Raw genomic sequence first — 9,153 nt, 5'->3', positions numbered from 1 at the left:
CCAACGGCTTCCATAACTCTCGCATCCAGTTGCAAAGACCTGAGTGAGACACACTGAGAAACCCCTTTCTGAGCTCGTCTATGACTTAGGTGCTGCAGGGTACGGCAGACACTTCTCATGGAAGGTTTCACCTATTCAGATCTAGGACTGGTTGACATGACTAATTGCAAATCCAAGCCACGGTGCTGATCATTCTCAATTTAAATGATTTGCACAAGACACATCATGCTCAACACCTTGGAAAAATCAATTCCACGAGAATTACCGCTGCAACTCCTGGATAAAGCTACTCTCATAACTAAGGCAGGTTGAAATCAGTCTCTTGCCTATAGTCAGATGCTTTAAACTCTATCTTTTGGTAACTGAACTGGTTCTCAATCATCTTTCCTTTTCAGCTTCAGATATCATCAGTACCTAAAATTTTGTTCCCAGGAAACATTATTAATACAGTTGAAATGTCACTCTGTTGATGTTATTTACTTGGTTAACAAAATTAGAAATGTGCTGAGCAGATTCCAGAACAAAGAGGTCTGTCTGAGGAGGGGAGGAGGAAGCATATATATGTGTGTGTATATAAATATGATATACACACACACATTTAAAATCTCAATTTGGACTTTATTTTGTTCTATTTCTATCTACTGCTTAAATAGCTATGTTCAGAAAGCTATGAAGTGAGCCACCTTTTCTATGGCAACAACACTAAGAAAAATGTTGAGTTTCCATCATCTAATTTAATTCTATTGATGCGATATTACGGTAGTGATGATGCTTAAAATGTTCCAAGCTCAAAATGCCTTAGCGTTTCCCTCCCACTGAAAGAATTTAGTTTGTATTATTTTAAACTCATAGTTGAAAGACTTATGATACAACTATAACATGTACTGTAAGCATACAATCATCATTATTAATAGTATATCCAAAAGGTCAGGCTCTAATAATATCAAAATAGAAAACAGAATAGAAAAACAATACTGCTAAGATATAGAGTATCTTATGGTAATTGGATATGCTATAAAAATACCTGTTTATACTACCTAGCATGAGCAGTTGCTTTCTGTTACAGAGTATGCATCATCACCACTTAGATATATGCAGCACCTAGAGCTTGTAGTACGTGTTCACATTTCCTTCTTGTTCATAAACTTAGAGGTCAGTATCTTTTTCACCTTGAAAGTCTCTCAAGGTTTGGAAATTAAATTACGTAAGAAGGATCGAGTGGATGGGTTCCAGGCCCCTAATTTCAATAAGTGGCTGAAAAAGTCCCAGGTGAAGTCTGTAGTGCACCAGGGTCTTCTGAAATTAAGATTTTAAAAGATGAAACCAGCAACTATGTGAGAATAAATAGAAAGAAAATTTAGGAGATACTCCAAGGGGTAATAGACCTAAATGCATATCCATTGCTGACTCTGTGTTCTTACTTGTAACAGCTTATATCCTGAAGAGGGGAATACAAGCATATTTTTTCTAGAGAAGACGATGCAGCGTATGTTCATGGTGATACAATTAAAGTATCCAGGAATCCATTTATTTGATAAAGGTGTAACATTGTTGGAAAAATTCTGAAGATTACGAATTGCAAAGATAGTAAATTTAAATCTGATTATGGGAGTACTTCCCCTTTCCACCTGTTTTGGACTTCAGTAGCAGGAGCTGATGATGGGAATCACTACAGTATATTGAAAAAGCACCAAGCAACCTCATCTAAGGAAGATTCTGCTTCATCTCACAAACATGAAAACTTTTTTTTTTTTTTAATGAAATGCATAAAAATAGTAGATGTCCTATAGAGAGGTATGTATTAAAACCAGCTGTATTTGTTAAGCAGGCGCACATACTTCTGATTTTAATATGGAAGAAAATGTCCAAAGTTAATTTCTTGGCTAGCAGCCTCCTTAGTTAACAAATTGCTCACCTATATATCTTAAGAGCCAACTTTCATGAAATACTTCAATCTCTGGGGAAAATGAAGGCCCTCAGCTCACAACTACACATGGAAATCAAAGTTCTTTACAGCTAGGATGCAGGTTTGAAAAAAAGAACGGAGAGTTAGTAAATAGCAAGCCTAGGAAGAAGCCAGCAGAAAGCTGTGCACATTCTGTATGCAGTGAGGTAGAACAATAAGGCTCAGGAGATGAAAACCTTAGATTAGAATATCACATAATAATAACAACTTCCTTTCCTAGGGTTTTTCTGTTGCAAACATTCATACAATTAGGCTAGATGGTGACGCTACAGACAGCTATTGTGTTTTGATGTTATGACATTTAATGTGTGTGAAATCTGATAATTTCACAAGCATGCAAAATAATAACTTCTACCTGCTTTATCGTTTTATTTAAGATAGGTAAAACATATACTAATTTTTCATTCTTCTAAATGTATGTATTATTTACTGAGAAGCTTCTTATTCATCACAGTCTGGTATTAAATGTAGAGGAGGAACATCATTCATACAGAAGTAGTGCATATTTCTCTTTACCCTTATTGCAGAGAAACTCTTGAAGAATTTCCAAATGAGGATAAGTGAAGTTAAGAGGATTCTTTATCTACAGCTCCGGTAGTTATCAGCTCTATTCTTTAACTGAAACTGAAGTGAGCAGCTGTTAGCTTCCCTCCTATTAAGCACTAACATGGTAGATTTGAAACAATAAACAGTTAATGCTATTTGATCTCCTAAAATCAGCAGCCCCAAAAAAACATCTGTCTGTGATGCCCGCAGACACAAATGGTGAGCCGCCTATGCGATCAAGTTGGCTGTTTAGAAGTACCAGCCTTTGTGAAACTTGTAGGAGTATTTATTCCTGCTTTCAGAAGAAAGACAGAATAATTTGCATCAAGCAGAGCATGAGTCTTCGTGCCTGTCTGGAAGAGGAGGGAGGGAGAAGAGAGGACATAGAGTTTGATACCTGTTGGCAACACCAGTAGGTTTGTGTAACACCGTTATGTGCCAGGTTGGATTGATTCCACTCTATTTACTCTGGTACTGAATGCAAACTGTTTGAAATGAGACAGATTCAAGACATGACTGAGCAGCAACGAACCACAAAGGAATTCCTGCCTGTGTTAAGTGGTGTCACCTTCATGGCGGTAGGCAGTGTCTAAATAAGGATTTGAATTAATCTCTTCTATAATATCCACACAGAAACTGCCACAGGCTTTCTGTGCTGAAGCTTTGCAGTGCCTCCCAGGCTCCCCAGCCAAGCTCCGTGCACAGGTCTGATACTGTCTAGCAGGGATGCTGTCTGACAGCTTGGGGCTCCCGATTGGGATGCTGCTACCCAGGAGATATTGTAGCCAAGCAGAATATAAGGATGTGTTACTCCCCTGCCTTCCTCAAAGAGGAGATGAAGTGTTTAGCAGAACAGCCAGCTTCAGGGGTTGCAGACTCCTGCATTTCTTCTCTGGGAGCCTTGGCAGCGATGCAACTAATGAGTGACTGGAGCTAAGGGGTTTTTCCTCCTCTCCAAAGTTTCAGCTGGGTGCATTATCTGTTTAGTCAACCAAAAAAAGGGAAGGAAAACAACTTGTGGGACAGGGATGACTCCAGGCTAGTTATGGCTAAAGATTCATGCCCATCTCAGCTATTAAGAGGAAGAGCAATATTTCTGGGATGCTTTCCTCTCTAAAAGTAGGGAATGAAGCTATCATACCATTCCTATATATCTAGGGGGTGCAAAGCTTTGGGGAGAAGGAAGGTGGTGATAAATCAGGGGGATTTCCCCCCCTCACGGTTCTTTGAGCCTCCTCCTCCCTCATTTACATATCTGGCTGGTGGGTGATTTTTATTCTCAGCACGAAAACGGCAATCTATTTCAATGCATGAATGCAGCCCTGCATCTATTCAGCAGCCTAGAGATTTATTGTATTAAATAAGAAAACAAGGAGAAGAAACCAGTTCTCCAGCCTTGGTAGCAATCTTCTGTGATTCAAAGTCCTCCTGATCCTTTAAAGGGGTGGGGGGGGGGAAAGGAGGGGGGTGTGGGGGGGAAACAAAACAACACCCCAAACCCAACCCAAACACAAAATCACCACCCCAAACAAATACCACCCCCCACAAAAAAAAAAAAATAAAAATATATATAAAATATATATATATAAAGGAGGAGAAATAGCCACACCACTACCACTCCTCTTCCCAAGGGAATTAAAAAAATCTTAACTAGCATCCCATGACATTTCCATTATGAGAAATTTAAAAACATCTGACTTAATGAGGCACTACAGTCCAGCCTAATACTGTACCTATTAAGGAGGAAGGCACTCGCACAGCGCACCTTGCGAGAACACAGACGCTAAGTCAAAAAGAAATCTGCAGAGAGACAGCCCTCTGCCACCGAGACAGACATAATATCAATAAAACGAATACTCACTCTTTCAAGGACCGAGGAAGCCGCTTGCCGACAGCCACTTCACGCACGGATTGAAAGGGTGAGGTAAAAAACATTAGCCAGTCCCTGGGAACAGGCAGGATTCTCTGGATTTTCTTTTCATGCTTTTTGAGGCTGCTGGTGCTGGAGGAGATGCTGGCTACTTAGCTTCTCCGGTTTCTGTGCCTGCATGCTAAAGTGCAGTTATTAATTTCTCCCTTTGCACAAGCCAGGGGCAGCAGCACGTCTCCAGGAAAGCAGGGATATTCCAAATAAATCCACTAATTCCGGGTCTGAGCGCTCCAACGTGCCTGCCTGCCAAATGTAACTGTGAAGTGATGTGGAAAAGTGAGCTAGGAGCCTCCCCTGACAGCTCTTATTGGGCTGATCTCGGAGGCAGGTCTAGCGCTTGGAAATTCATGTAAGCAGTTTTGGGTGGTGGTTTTTCCCCCTCCCTCTCCTTCGCACTCCCCCACCCCGCCTTTAACCCGGTAAGCACACAACTTTTCCCCAAACCGAGGAGCCACTCGTTCCCCAGGAGCCGTGGCAGATGCCCGCACCGCCAACTCCGACCCGGGGCATTTCCCTCAGGCCGGGCGGGGAGGGCGCGGGGGCGGGCGCCGAGGCGGCACCCGCCGAGGGAGGGGGAGGCTGGGCCACCGGGGAGGCGCCCGCCGGGGCGGCGGAGCCGGGACGTGATCGGAGCGCCGGGAGGGAGGACAGGCGGCGGCGAAGCGCCGCAGGGCAGAGGGCGCAGGAGGCGGCGGGGGAGAAGGAGCCCCCGTCCTCCGGGGCGATGCCCGCCACGAACGGGAGGCCGGGGCCGCCGGGAGACGGGCAGCGGCCGCGCTGCGGACACCGCGGGTCGGGCCGCGGGATGCGGCGCGGAGAGGGCGGCGGGAGGAGGCAGGAGCCCGGCGGGGTGAGGAGCCGGCGGGAGACGCGACACGCAGCTGTTCTCTCCCCTCTCCGTGACGGACGCTCCGAGGACGGGGTGGGCATCCTTAAAAACCCTTTCCCAAACAAACCCCAAAGAAGTGCAGGTATTTAAATTTTCTCCTGTACTGTTTTAAAGACAAGGGTGGCGATCAAATTATAAGACAGGAGCCTGAACCAGCCTGAACGCAGAGCAGAGCCAAGACCTCCACACAGCAAGAGATCACTGAAGGGCACAACCGCGGTGCAGTAAGTTATTGACTGTCACCCAGTTCCCAGATCCTCTTTGTGACTGACAGTGCTGGTGCCCTGCACAGCCCCAGCTTGTGAAGTGCTGGAAAGAGGCAAATGGACTCTAGCATTGAGTATCCTGAGCTGCCTTCGACTGTAAAGAGCTGAAGGTCGCTCATCCCTTCCGAGGGCTCAGCACAGGTCCAGCAGTGAAGTGTCCCTGGGGAGGGCAGGGGAATATCATGGTCAGCGCTATGCAAGCCCTCAAACCCACCCCTTTGCCCACCTTATCAACTGAGTTTATGACTTCTCTTTTTATGCTGCATGTATTACCTATTAGCAGATTAAATATTCCATTTAATAACTACATACATCATAGCTCTAAATGGTACCACCACCTGTATTTTTTCCCCCAAGTTAAATGTTCACCAATAGAGAAGGGGTCAGTATCATGCCAGGAGCACAAGGTATAGCCGCGCTCAGGTACAGACTGGGACTCTTAAAATGGAGGACTGATTCAACACTTAAGTAGAACTATTGTGGAAGCTTAAGTGCACTCAGTTCCATCCTCTTTCTTCAACTTTCCTTGGCCAGTATTATGCTCTGTTTCAGTATTGTGTGATTCTGTATTAAAGTTATTTCATTGCTCAACTTTATTTTTAAATAGCTGGTCATCTTCAACTCACTCAATCTGAAAACCTTTTAAATTTAAGCAAAAATTAAGACGACAGTATTGAAGATCTAGGATTATGGAAACTAGACCCTAGTATTCCACTATATGATAAGAAGATAATATAATTTAGTTTCATGATTGTTAATTTAATTTTTCATGCTGATATTAAGTGTACATGCATGCAAGACAGTGAACAAGAGAGACCAACCTGCGTTTGGAGCAGGTTGCATTAAATGCAAGTTATTCTGAAAAGTCTCAAATTCATCAGAATGTAGCAAAGTGTACCCAGAATTTGACATTTTTCAAGGGTAATGAAGAAACATCTAACTATTTCTTTACATCCCTCAGCCCAAGTGTTTACTTCCCAAGCTGGGATGATTCCTTGAAAAAGGATGGATATAAAACACACAGCACTTACTTGAAGCAAACAGAGAGCCTTGAGAGAAATACAGAACACTCTGCAGTGCAATAGATAACACCAGAAATGTGTCTTCCCTTCCCTGGGCTTCCACAGAGGCAAAGGGCATTTTTCTCCCTCATCCTTCCACCAACTGAACACCACAGTGAGAATAAAGATGCTGTCTCAAGGAAGCATGAGGATGTTTAGCCTGTCTGTATTCCTGGTAATGAATGACAGTCTTCAAACTTCTTTTAAGGTTTTAGTAAGAGAAGTTGCAAACCTTGTTTTTATTTCTAGTAAAAATACCTGATGGAAGCAAACAAAAATAAAAAATTCTCACTTGTAAGAATGGGTTAGATCCACTGTGTCTGTGCTTTAAGCAGGTAGCACAGTTGTGTGTGGGAAGAAAGCCAATGGCTGAGGCTGTACCCTCCACGTTTAGTTTGATTTCAACCTTTGACTTCTGACATTTGTTCTATGTGACCTTTCTTGTAGTTGTAAATTACTGGGGCAAACGCTCTTTCATCTACAAGTAGTTGGAGGTGAGGGTGGTGTCTTGTTAAAATGGATTATGCCATCCATGGGTTCCCCTGCTGGAAAACATTTCAGATGATGGACTAAGTCTTGACAGGAAGTGTATGGATTCATATTTAACTTCAAAATAATCTTGGAATAGCAAAGAAATACTTACAACTTTCTGCATCCTATCCAAATTAAATGATACATACATAGCACTGATGAGTGTGCTGGCTTAAAATTGTTTCCTCTTAAATATATATTACAAAAAAAGCTAGTTCCTCTGTTTCCTAAATGGTCATTTCACTTTTTTAAGCAAAAAGCAGCTCTGACTCCAATTGAAATGAGATCAAGATTGTTAGTTTAATAAGTGGAGAAAAAAAATCTGCAAAATGTGACTGAATGCATCGTGGATGAATCTGGAATTCCATTTTTAATAAATCTTTTTATCAGGAAAAAAAAATATAAAGAAGCTTCACGAAATGCACTGGTTTGGGGTGGAGGGGCTGGGTTTGATTTTTTTGTGTGTCTTTTTCCCTGATTGATTCTGACCAATAAAGGGGAGGGAAAATACCTCCTACTTGGAAGAGAACCTGGAGATGTTCTTCCATATTACTTTGCTTTTATGAGCAAGGAGGATTAAAACCCTTACGTGACTTCTCATTCATATGCGGACAGGAAATATCTGTCTATCATCTAAAAATGTGTGGCATAATGGAACACAAGCATCTTTTCAACCTCCTATATTTTTGTGAAAATAGTTGATTATCACGTAATTCTTTGTTCCTCAGCGTTGCAAAGCAGTGCAATAAACTGTTTTCTGAAGGCAGAATTTAGACCTTACTGCTTAAAAATATACAATAGAAGTGACTTGAAATAAGCTCTGAAGGGGCAACTCAATTACAACAGAGCCTAAGATGGGCTGCTGCTGATGGAAATGTTCCGCGTCATCTCATTTAAATAACAATGCAGAAGCCAGGAACTTGAAAGGGGCGGGGAGGAGAGAGAAAGGAAGAATGCTTGGAAAACAAACCACTGTGCTCATTCCTCATACTCACATTTCATTCCGTCATCTCACCTAGCAATGAGATATTGCCCTCAAAATATCAGCGGCTGGTTTTAGTTTTTAATACAAAATATAGGGCCTGATCCTAAATCTCCTGAGGTTAATGAGTCCAGTATGAACTACTTGATTAAGATAAATTACTTGATGGCAAGCAACTTTTGCTTACAGGGATCACCGCTAGCATGTCGCTTCAAAGTAATATTAATAATATCAAAATATTAACTGATCTGAAAGTTACTAAAGCAAGTTTACAGAATAGCGGTTACCATTATTCTATTAAACCTTTAAATAAATTCATTGGATATTGTCTGAGAAAACAGCAAATGCTCTACCCAGTTTGTATCTTTTACTCAAGTTATGTGAGGGATTGTTCCTAAATTGAACTTGCTTTGAAAAGTTAGAATTCACCTTCCATAAACTAAGGAGAAATAACTCCAGAATGTTTCCGAATAAAATACGTGCTTTTATCAGTTCACTGTGCCAGTAAAGAGACATAATTACTTTTAGAACTTAACTCAGCTAAGTTCTCGCCTTCTTGTCACCATCTTGCAACCTTTAAAACCTGCTTTTATACAGTTATCACAAGTTGGTTATCATGAAAAATAATGATTCCCTGTGTTTGGAAAGTCACCAAAGATATCTGTAATTTGAAAGAGTTCCATTGGATAATGCTTACAACCAATACTAAAGATTAAAAAAGGTGAAATGATGCAAATGGCCCATGAGATAATGGGATATGGTTTGGGGTAGGGGTTCTGTTTGTTTGTTTTTGTGGGTTTTTTGTTGTTGTTGTGTTTGTTTGTTTGTTTTGGGGTTTTTTTGTACTGACAAAATGTCATGGTTTCATTTTAAGAGAGAAAGCTAGAAATGCTGAGAACTTACGATAGGAATTTGCAAAGGAATGCCAGGTCTTTCTAGAGATCTAAAATGGTTAAAATTCAATATCTAACACCGAAACAGA

At 41.6% G+C, this 9,153-nt stretch overlaps 1 long non-coding RNA gene across 1 annotated transcript; it reads left to right on the top strand.

Moving 5' to 3' along the window:
• The first annotated feature begins 5,098 nt into the window (after positions 1-5,098).
• Positions 5,099-7,684, top strand: LOC309444739. The gene is made up of 3 exons (XR_014185147.1): positions 5,099-5,364; positions 5,446-5,555; positions 6,559-7,684. It is a non-coding gene; the product is annotated as an uncharacterized lncRNA (long non-coding RNA).
• Positions 7,685-9,153: the final 1,469 nt, after the last annotated feature.

The sequence above is a fragment of the Streptopelia decaocto genome (genome assembly GCF_964273445.1).
Source record: "Streptopelia decaocto genome assembly, chromosome: 11".
NCBI classification, from domain to species: Eukaryota; Metazoa; Chordata; class Aves; order Columbiformes; family Columbidae; genus Streptopelia; species Streptopelia decaocto.
Note: the sequence above shows the minus strand (reverse complement) of the source record. Positions and strands in the feature narration are given on the sequence as shown.